The following is an 11,142-nucleotide window of genomic DNA, read 5'->3' on the forward strand; positions in this document are numbered from 1 at the left end:
TAACATGGGAACCACTTACTGACCTTCCGCTCCAGACCTCTTTCACCTCAGTCAGTCTCGCCTATAAGGGGAGTGAATGGGGAATCAAGATCTGGGCCGTTTGCTATAACTCTCCGCTGTAGAATAGGAAACCTCCTCCTAAATCATCAGTTAAGCAGTATACTCTCAAGGAAGAAGTTGCTAAAGGCTTCCAGCCCATGATTAAAAAGTTCCTGGAGAATGGCCTCCTAGTTCCCTACCAATTCCCCTGCAATTCTCCAATCCTTTTGGCAAAAAAGCCCGCAGGACTTTACCCCTTGCGAGAGCTAGCTAATAGGGATGCAACCCCAGAACAGCCCTGATGTGTGTCTCATCGGCTGCAGGGCTCCCCTGGATCCCTCAGCTCCATGCCTACGGGTTGCTTGGGAATTTCCTCAGAGGATTGAAGCTTGAGGTTCCAGTTGAGGTTTCTGCCTTGGGCGGACACTGGGTGCTTTATGTGAAGATAATTCTAAAGTCAAGTCTTTCTCTATACTAAGTAAGTATGTAAAATTCTTCTGTTCTAATCTGTGCTTAGTTTAATTTTGTCAGTCTGCCTCGTGCCTAAGAACTCATAAATCAGATTTGGGGTTTGCCTGTTACAAATGTGATAACAGTGAAAGGTAATCTAAAAATGAGTCTTTAGATTTCAATACTGTCTTGCAAATGAATTTGATGTATAAAAGAAATCACAAGTGGAATTAGTTCAACTTCTGAAAAAGTGAAAAAATTTAGCAACATTAATGTTACTAATAAAATAGTTTTAGTTGCTTGGTTAGTAAACAAAAGTGCCCAATTTGTTTTGAAATAAAAATTTACTAGAAACTTTAACAAAGACATATATCATTATATAGTTAAGACAAAATCATTATATAGATGCCTTTATATTATAAAAGAGCAAAAAGATTTTACCTGAAATTGCTGAAACTGGCTGGATTTAGCCTAGACCTACAATTGTAATGGTAATTCTAAATTAAACTTACCTTTGTTCATGGTTGCTTCAAGTTTGGCCTCACCCTTGTGTATGCTTGCTATAATAATGGTAATCCTGAACTGAACTTAACTTTGCTTACAGTTATTTTGAGACTACCTTCTCCCTTATACTGACTATTATGATGGTAATCCTAAACTGAATTTACTTTTGCTTATGGTTATTTTATGACTAGGTTACTAGCTTTATCCTTAGATTTGAGCTGTTGCGATGGTAATTCTAAACTGAACTTAGTTTTGCTTATGGTTATTTCAAAACTGGTCCTCACTCTCATGTATGCTTGCTATTGTGATGGTAATTCTAAACTGAGCTTGCCTTTGCTTATGGTTTTTCAGGACTGGCCTCACCACTGTAATGGTAACTCTCTCTTCTCCCCTGTTTGAATCCATGGCAACTTCTGTTCCCTCTGGCTCAGGGAAAAGCAAATTTGAGACACCCCTGTGTCCTGTCCTTCCACTGGCATTAATAATCCCACTTTCTCTTATGACTATCCAGGTGTGGAATCAAATTTACCTACTCTGGCCAAGAGCCCAGGGGGACCCCATGACCTTTGAGTAGATCGCTGCCCAGTGGAAACCTCAACTCTTGGAGTTGGACATCCACTCTTCCAGTCCAAAGGCATCCAGAGTCCTAGTATATCTGAGGGCTGGGGAGTGGGTGCCTCCTACCCTGAGCATTAGGTATCCTGAAAGCAGAAGTTCATGAGAGAAATCAGTTTTCCCTGAGACTTCAGTGACCTCAGTGAATATACACTGGAATTGATGTTGCTCATCCAAGGACTGTCAAAGTCAAATTGGGGAATAAGCAAAGCTCTGAAGTAAAGAAAAATGTTGTAAATTGTATTTTAAAGCATTGAGAAGAATTTGGTTATAAACCAATAACTAAAAAGAAAGAAATTCTTGTGCAAAACTGCATGGCCACAGTGCAGATTAAAATAATCAGAGATCGCCTTTATTTTTTATGTAAAGGGATTTTTTTAAAATTGATTTTGTAAAAATATTACATTAAAAAAATATGAGATCCCATTCAACCCTACCACCCCCACCCCACCACTCCCCCCCCCTAGCAACCCTCACTCCCATCATCATGACACATCCATTGCATCTGGTAAGTACATCTCTGGGCATCTCTGCACCCCATGGTCAATGGTCTACATCATGGCCCATACTCTCCCACATTCCATCCAGTGGGCGCTGGGAGGATTTACAATGTCCGGTGATTGCCCCTGAAGTACCATCCAGGGCAACTCTAAGTCCCAAAGGCGCCTCAACCTCTCATCTCTTCCTGCCATTCCCCATACCCATCAGCCACCATGTCCACTTTTCCCACTCCAATGCCACCTTTTCTCTGTGGACCTTGGATTGGTTGTGTCCGTTGCACCTCTATGTCAAGAGGAGGCTCAGATTCCACATGGATACTGGATGCAATCCTCTTGCTTTCAGTTGTAGGCCCTCTAGACTCCATGGTGTGGTGGTTGTCCTTCTTCAACTCCATCTTAGCTGAGTGAGGTGAGTCCAATAAATCAGATTGTAGGAGCTGAAGTCTGCTGGGGCTCAGGGCCTGGCTATCCTATTTTCAGTCCAGAGATTCAAATCCCCTAAATATATCTTAAACCCCAACACCAACTACAATTCCAGTAAAGTAGCATGAAAGTCTTGTGCAAAGAGATCCCATCTGAGTTCAGCTCCATCACGCAGAAACACCGGCTCCAAAGAAGGGCCATCTGCCATGGTAGTAAACCCCATCTGCCATGACCATAGAACCCGTGGGTCTCTTTAGCCCTCAAAGGAACGAATACCTGGGGTTGTATCTACTTTATCTGTCTCTTAGACTCTGCTCAGTTGTGCTTAAGGGCAATCCTTCTGAAAGCCTCCAGACTCTTTTTTAGAGACTTGTAGCCATATAAACTCATTTCTCCTTTCCATTTCCCCCTTACATTAGGTCAAACAGCAATTTAAAGTCATGTTATTATATGTAGACGGTGATATTCTGCTGATCCGCATTGAACCTTCAATTCAAGGTCATTTTCCAGTTGCATCATCAGTTGGTACTTGGTAGTGATCCCTCGGTGCCAGGGAGGCTCATCCCTGGGTGTCATGTCCCACGCTGGGGGGAAGGCATTGCATTTACATACTGAGTTTGGCTTCGAGACTGGCCACATTTGAGTAACATGAAGGCTGTCAGGAAGAAATTCCCAGGCACAGTGCTGCTCTAGGCCTTGTTCTTATTTCAGGCATATAGGCTCACAAGCATAGTCATTAGTATCATGCTCTCACTGTTGGACACTCATTCCTTCCTCGTCCTTACCGTTGCACCTGGGGGACTGCCGCTGCTCCCCTAGGGGCCACAACAGAGCACCCCCGGCCAGGAACCCAGTACCCCCCCAGCTTTAGTTTTTAATTGTTGCCACTATGAGTATATCCAAACATTACCATGCACCCTGGACATATGCCCTGTATAGCTCCCTGTCAGCCCTATATCACTTGTCAATAGTGTCCTATACCAGTATTCCTCCGCCGCCACTGCTGAACCACTCTGTGATCCAAAACCTCCCGAAAATTGAAGCCCAATATAATGTCAGGATCCCTTCTAGGAAAATGGGATAAGGCGATGGGTTTAAAGGTCAGTTACAGAATACGTGTTGACTTGGAAAAATTCTACATCCTATCTTTTTCTTTTTCTTTTTTGTCCTAATTATTGAACTTCTCTTCACAAGAGCCCTAGACTACAGCAATTCATATATACAATATACAGTCTCCCACACATCCAACATAGAACCTTTTCCCTTCCACAGTGATATTCTTATAACTTATTCATATCATATTTATTTAAAGTGATGTACAGACTCTGAGACAATAACTTTCAAACAAGGCGACATCCACACTTACATTGTGGTCCATACTTTAGGATATACAGTTTTCTAAATTTTTAGTTATCCTATGTTTTACATTATGGTTTACATTATTAGTCTGTCGTCCCCTATATGTTTATGGTGTAATATTACATGTTTTATATCCATCCCTGTGCACTCTCACGAAACTCCACTCTTACCCCACATTTACTTTGCTTTCACACATTTAACATCCATTTTCCCATCCCCTTGGTGCCCACAGTGACAGCCAACCTCCATTTCCTGAGGAGCCATGTCCAGAGACACTTGCAACAGTGTTCAGGGCCCAACTTGCTCAACTGCCCCAATGCCCTGGGAGCCACCCTTTCTCTTGAGAGATACGGTTCCCTCTATTTGATGGCATTAGTCCTGCCAGGATGTGGGTCCACCCCCACTCTTACTACTTGGGTCTCTACCCAATGGTACCACCCACTCTGGCAAAATGAGCATTCAGACATTTCCCAGGAGCCCGTCCCGCATCAGACCATCCCCTCTGAGCATCCTAAACAAGTAACCCTCTTAATTATATTTTGATACGATTTTCTCAACATTTTACTCTCAACCAACACCTGACACTCTCCTAGGTTCGTATGCTACCCCTCCCTCCCCCCACTTTTTGGGCAATATTACCCATCTGCCCATCCCCAGCCCCCCTCAAACCCTCATAGCCCCACCCAAAGGCAACCCCTTGCCCCCATTTTATCTCTTTTTTGTGTTCATACTTACCTCCAGCTCATCATAAATTCCACCCCTGCAGACGTCAGCTCACATCCTTCCTCCACCCCCCGATTTCCTGTAAGCCTATTGTTCCATCTCTAGCTCTCTGAGGCAGCTTTCTTATTTCATATCATTGAGGTCATGTAGTATTTGTCCTTCAATGCCTGGGTTGCTTCACTCAACATAAGATTCTCAAGATTCATCCATGTTATCACGTGTGTTTGTAGTGTATTTGTTCTTACAGCCGAGTAGTATTCCATTGTGTGTATATACCACATTTTATTGATCCACTCATCTGTTGATGGGCATTTGGGTTGATTCCAACTTTTGGCGATAGTGAACAATGCTGCTATGAACATTGGTGTACATATATCGGTTTGTGTCCTTGTTTTCAGTTCTGCTGGGTATATACCCAGCAGTGGTATTGCTGGGTGATATGGCAAATCTATGGTTAGTTTTTTGAGAAACTGCCAAACCGTCCTCCAGAATGGTTGAATCCTTCTGCATTCCCACCAGCAGTGGATGAGTGTTCCCCTTTCTTCACATCCTCTCCAGCATTTGTATTCTTCTGTTTTTCTCATAGCTGCCAATCTTATGGGAGTAAGATGGTATCTCATTGTAGTTTTGATTTGCATTTCCCTGATAGCTAGAGATTTGGAGCATTTTTTCACGTGCTTTTTAGCCATTTGTATTTCTTCTTTAGAGAAGTATCTATTTAAATCTTTTTCCCATTTTTTAAATGGGTTGTTTATCTTTTTATTTTCAAGAAATAGGAGTTCTTTATATATGCAAGTTATAAGTTTCTTATCAGATATATGGTTGCCAAATATTTTCTCCCACTGTGTGGGCTCCCTTGTTACTTTCTTGACAAACTCCTTTGAGGTGCAGAAGGCTTTAATTTTGAGGAAGTCCCATTTATCTATTAGTTCTTTTGCTGCTCGTGCTTTTGGTGTTATATTCATGAATCCATTTCCTATTACAAGGTCCTGTAGATGTTTCCCTACACTGCTTTCCAAGGTTTTTATGGTCTTGGCTCTTATATTTAGGTCTTTGATCCATCTTGAGTTGATCTTTGTATAAGGTGTGAGATGGTAATCCTCTTTCATTCTTCTACATATGGCTATCCAGTTCTCCAGGCACCATTTGTTGAATAGGCCACTCTCTCCCAGTTGAGAGGGTTTGGTGGCTTTATCGAATATTATATGGCTATATATGTGAGAGAGATCGCCTTTAAAGAGATCTTTTGAATAAAATGTTACTGTACAGTTAAACTTATTCTGTAAGAGAAAGAAAATTATAAGTGACATTAGTAAATTGTCTATTTTTGTGTCCAACTCTCTGTGTCTATTTGTTAAGTGTATATTTTCATACTGCAGCATGGTAACATCAAATTAAATGAAAATTCTTAAAAGAGCTCTATTCAAATTGTTAAAAATTAAATAAGCACTTATATATATTAAATCAATATTCTTGAAGCCCAAATTAGAGAAGTTAAGCAGCATGGAAAGGTCATATAGAAATCTGAATATAGAAACTATTGGGAGAGGAAAAATGTTTTTCCTAAGCTACTTGACCTACCCAGGCCCCTCCCCCCACATAGGGCCTCCTCATTGCACGAGCTATAGAGAGAAGGGTTAGGTGTGCCAAGGTAGGAAAATGCAAGTTTAGCTTAAAACTCTGTCTACTAGGCCAGGGGATTAAGAGTCATGTTTTGTCCTGTAATTCCCCAAATTAAACATTTTATATGTATTAAATCTTTTTTTATTTAAAGATTTATTCTCCCTCCCCTGCATTGTCTGCTCTCTATGTCCATTTGCTGTGCATTCTTCTGTGTCTGCTTGTCTTCTCTTTAGGCAGCACTGGGAACCAATCCTGGGACCTTCCAGAGTGGGAAAGAGGTGCTCAATCTTTTGTGCCACCTGAGCTCCCTGGTCTGTTGCATCTCTTATTGTCTCTTCTGTGTCTCTTTTTGTTGCATCATATTGTTGTATCAGCTGTCAGTGTGGGCTAGCACTCCATGCAGGCCAGCATTCCAGCACAGGCCAGCTCACCATGTGGGCCACTTGCCTTCACCAGGAGGCCCCAGGAATAGAACCATGGACCTCCCATATGGTAGACAGGAGCCCAATCACTTGAGCTGCATCTGCTTACCTATTAAATCTTTAAGATGATGAAAACTGTAAGTTAGTGTGTAATGAAATAAAGTTCAGGAAGAAAATATGTTCTAAAGTGAGATGACTGGTTTTCACAGAACAGAATGAGGGATGAAAGACAAGACTTTATGGATAAAAGTAAATTTCATTGATTGCTAACTAGTCTGTGTATTTATGGTTGGTTAGAGGACATTTGCAAAAGCATTTTCTAAACTAAAATATTTAAACAACTAATTCCAAGAAGCCATTATTAAATAAAAACTGAAACTGATATGATAACAAAAAGTACTTCATAACAGGGAAACTTGTCAGAGGTCACCTCAATCTGCATATTATAATGGTGGTGGGGGGAAATATTCTTGATTCCATTGAGAAGCTTAGTTTTTATAAAATAATGGAGAAAATAGTTTTGTTTTTTCCTGTACTGCTAAAGTAAAATACCTATTAACTAATATAATCATGGTAAAGTTGTAGAAGTAACAAATAAAGTATTAAAAATAGTTAAGTTCATTTAATATGTTATAAACTGCATTGGAAGTATTTAGAAAGTGTATAAAAATTAAAAGAGATAGACTTCAGTATTGTCAAACTCTCTTGGACCTTCGAATCAGGCCCCCAGTACCCTACATGGTGTCTCTCCATTTGAGTTTTTGGCTAGATTGGACACCACAAACCCTAAAACAATAAAATATCTACCACATTTCTGGTCATGCTCCTGAAGTAGATGGAAAGTATATTCTGTTTCAGACTCCTGTAGCAGCCGGCAATGGCTTGATATTGCTAGATTTACAATGGTCATTACCTCCAGACTGGCTCTTTTCTTAGTGCCAAAGAACATTATGCACCAGGCTGGTGAAATACTGGAGCCTCTTTCTTAAGACCAATGGTGCTGCAGCATGCTGGCTGTGTGAGGGACATACCAAGTGGAGCAATAATTACCAGAGTAATGGGAACAGAACTTAAATAAACATCACTGGCATTATGCCCTGCTCCATGGAGAGACAGCATGTATGGTATTGCAAACCTGGAGCTTAGATATATTAACTGTAGCTCAAAAGAGGAACTTGTGCATTGATTAATATTAAGTGCTGCACCTATATACCTGATGAATATGAAAATATCGCTTCTATTCTAGATCATATGCAGAGGGATATTGAGCATGTTAAAAATCTTAGCAAACAATTCATTTTCTAAGTAGTTAATGAACATACCTATAAGATAAAAGAATGGCTCTCTTAAGTACTGTCTTTATTTTGCTTGCCATATGCTTGTCTTGCTGTTGCCTGTAATATCTTTGTGAGTTTATGTCCAGGGCAGTGCCTCTCCTTATATCTCTCCTAGCTCTCCTGGACATAATCACCACCATGGGAACTGGGGTTGGCCATTTACACCAAATACAGCAGGTCTACCACAATCTCTCCTTAGAGTCAACCAAAGGAAAGAAGAAACTAACTGTGGCTTAGAAGCTCATAGACAGCAAATAGACTTCCTTTGCCATTGTGGTGCTGCAAAATCTCAGAGCCCTAAACATGTTAACGGCAGCACAGAGAGTAACCTGCCTGTTCCTCAAGGAGGAATGCTGGTTCTATGTAAATCACTTTGGAACAGTCCTAGACAGTATTCAAAACCTACAAGATCAAGCCCATCAACTTTGGGAGGATGTAGCCTCTGGAGGTACCTGGACTTTCTTGCTCCCATGGTCTAGTAAGTCATGGCTGGCCCCCCTTTTTTGGGATTCTTACTTCCATCTTCTTTATCCTCTTAGTAGGACCATGTATCTTCAAAATTCTAAGTTTATTTCTTTCAGAATCAACATCTTCCAGAACAAGGTATTAGTCATCCAGTTCTAACCACAGTGCTGGACCAGCCTTCCTTCAATTTCAATAGAATAGCCAGAGAGTTTCACACTCTGTCAGGCATGTAATATTGCCCCTGACCAGCAGGAAGCTACTATAGAAGAATGACCATTGTCTTTTAGCTCACCCTTAAGAATAAGGTATAAACTCTCTGAGGGGGGTATTGAGGCAGGTTAGTACAGGAAACAGTGAAGGTGGCTGGTCAGAATAAAGCCACAACAGTTGGGAACTCCCTGGTCAGAACATAGCCATGAGACTCCACTCGGAAACCCCCTGAGGGAAGGTAGCTACCTGAGAACAAAGCCGTAGCCATTACAGCCAAAAAGCCTGACACACCCTGCTCCCAAGGTCCCATATGAAACTTCTGGGTTCAAAAGAAACCTCTGATAATTCCAAACAAAAAGACCTCCTCATTGGTTCCCTGAAAGCAAATAGATGAAGACAGAAAAGCAAACAATGAGGACAGCAAATAGCTGGGATCCCTCCTTCATGTGGAGAAGGGGAGGAGGAAAGGCCTCCTGCAGCACACCTGCACCCACGGCTCAGGTGTGTATTCTCACATTTTCTTGTTTCTCAATAAACCCTTTTACTGGCCTTATGAAACTGGTACATTTCTGAATTCTTTCTTGTGATGAAGCCAAGAATCTAGAGACCCTGAAACCAGAGTGTTCCACTAATGTAAGGAGACTCAGAAATAGATCACACATACAATAATAAAAAATGACATAATTATATTCTGCTACTGATGTAATTAGCAAACATAGCATTTTCTCTGTGTCAGTCATTGATCTAAGTGCTTTCCATATTTTAACTCTAATTCTCACAGCAAACCTCTGAGGAAGGTACTATTTTTATCCATTTTGAAGAGTTCAGAAAATAAAGCACATATAATAACAAAAGCAAACATTTACATGACACTTATTATTATGGGTGTTTTATATGTATCAACTCATTTATCCTCACACCAACCCCATAAAGTGGGTACTATGACTATCTCTGCTTTGTAGGGTGTGGTTTGCCCAGGTCACAGAGCTGATAAGCAATAGAGCCAGAATTTGAACTCAAGCAGTTTAACACTATGTTCTACTGGTTCTCTACGTGGACCTTTTTGTAAAATTAGTTGAAGTGACCAAAAATCAATTCAAAATAAAGAAATGAAGAAGGGGGAAGTCATGGACTAAAAGGATCATGACTAATTTATGTCGTATGAATTCTCTGGAGAAAGACTTCCTTATTTTATGTATCATCATTTACCAGCTCCATGATCTTAGGCAAGCTTCTTAACCTTTATGTGTTTAAATTTTCTTATCTATAACAAAGGGAATAATAAAAGTATCAATCTCATTGGTGGTTGTCAGGATTAAAGAAGATAATGCAATAAAATATGTATATCGATATTCAAGAACATGTTATGTGCTAAGTAATTCTGTTACTATTTTGTTTCCCTTACATTTTCTCAAGCATGGGTAATTGACAATGCACATATAAAGTGTAGAGGAGGCTGGTGAGGGAAGTGGACTTGACCCAGTGGTTAGGGTGTCCGCGGTTCAAACCCCAGGCCTCCTTGACCCGTGTGGAGCTGGCCCATGCGCAGTGCTGATGCACTCAAGGAGTGCCGTGCCACGCAGGGGTGTCCCCTGCATAGGGGAGCCCCATGTGCAAGGAGTTTGCCCCGTAAGGAGAGCCGCCCAGTGCGAAGGAGGGTTCAGCCTGCCCAGGAATAGCTCTGCACACATGGAGAACTGATGCAGCAAGATGACGCAACTAAAAGAGACACAGATTCCCGTGCCGCTGACAACAACAGAAGCAGACAAAGAAGAGGAGGCAGCAAATAGACACAGAGAACAGACAACTGGGGCTGGGGGGAGGGAAAAGATGGGGAATAAAATAAAATAAATAAATCTTTAAAAAAAAATAAAGGAGGCTGGCGAAATCTTTCCTAAAGAATTTGCAGAAGTGGCTTAATCACTTTTGGAATGTCCCTTAGTATTGCTGCAATGAGTCTTCAGCTGTATAGCTCTTAGCCTGGACATGAGGGGCTCTATCCCTGGCCCCACACTTTTGGAGGTCCCTCATATCACATGAAAAATAATTTCATTAAAGAAATAGGGGTGCCTCTGTCACTGGGAAACCCTAATCATTAACTCTCATGAATAATGACACTGAGGTCCCAGGGAAATGCTTCTCCACATTTCCTGCTTGTTCTTAAAATAGAAGCCAACTGTTCAAAAGGGGTGCAGGTCTGGAAATGAATCGCTATTGATGTTGGAGACACATGCTACTTAGAGTTCAGGGAATAATTTAAACAGTAGACACACTTAGGGAAGGGAAAATATAAATGTATTATCTCGTCAAATTCATCCTCCTAATTAGCATGAACACAATAGATTTTTGCCTGATGAATATTCCAGTAATACTGAGTATCTATTCTCTTACTTCTCTTCTTGTTCCACGATTCCAGATCAATATTTGTAAGCTACACAAGGTTGTAGAATAGTGTGCAAAAAAGTAACTCAT

Source organism: Dasypus novemcinctus, chromosome 7 (genome assembly GCF_030445035.2).
Source record: "Dasypus novemcinctus isolate mDasNov1 chromosome 7, mDasNov1.1.hap2, whole genome shotgun sequence".
NCBI lineage: Eukaryota > Metazoa > Chordata > Mammalia > Cingulata > Dasypodidae > Dasypus > Dasypus novemcinctus.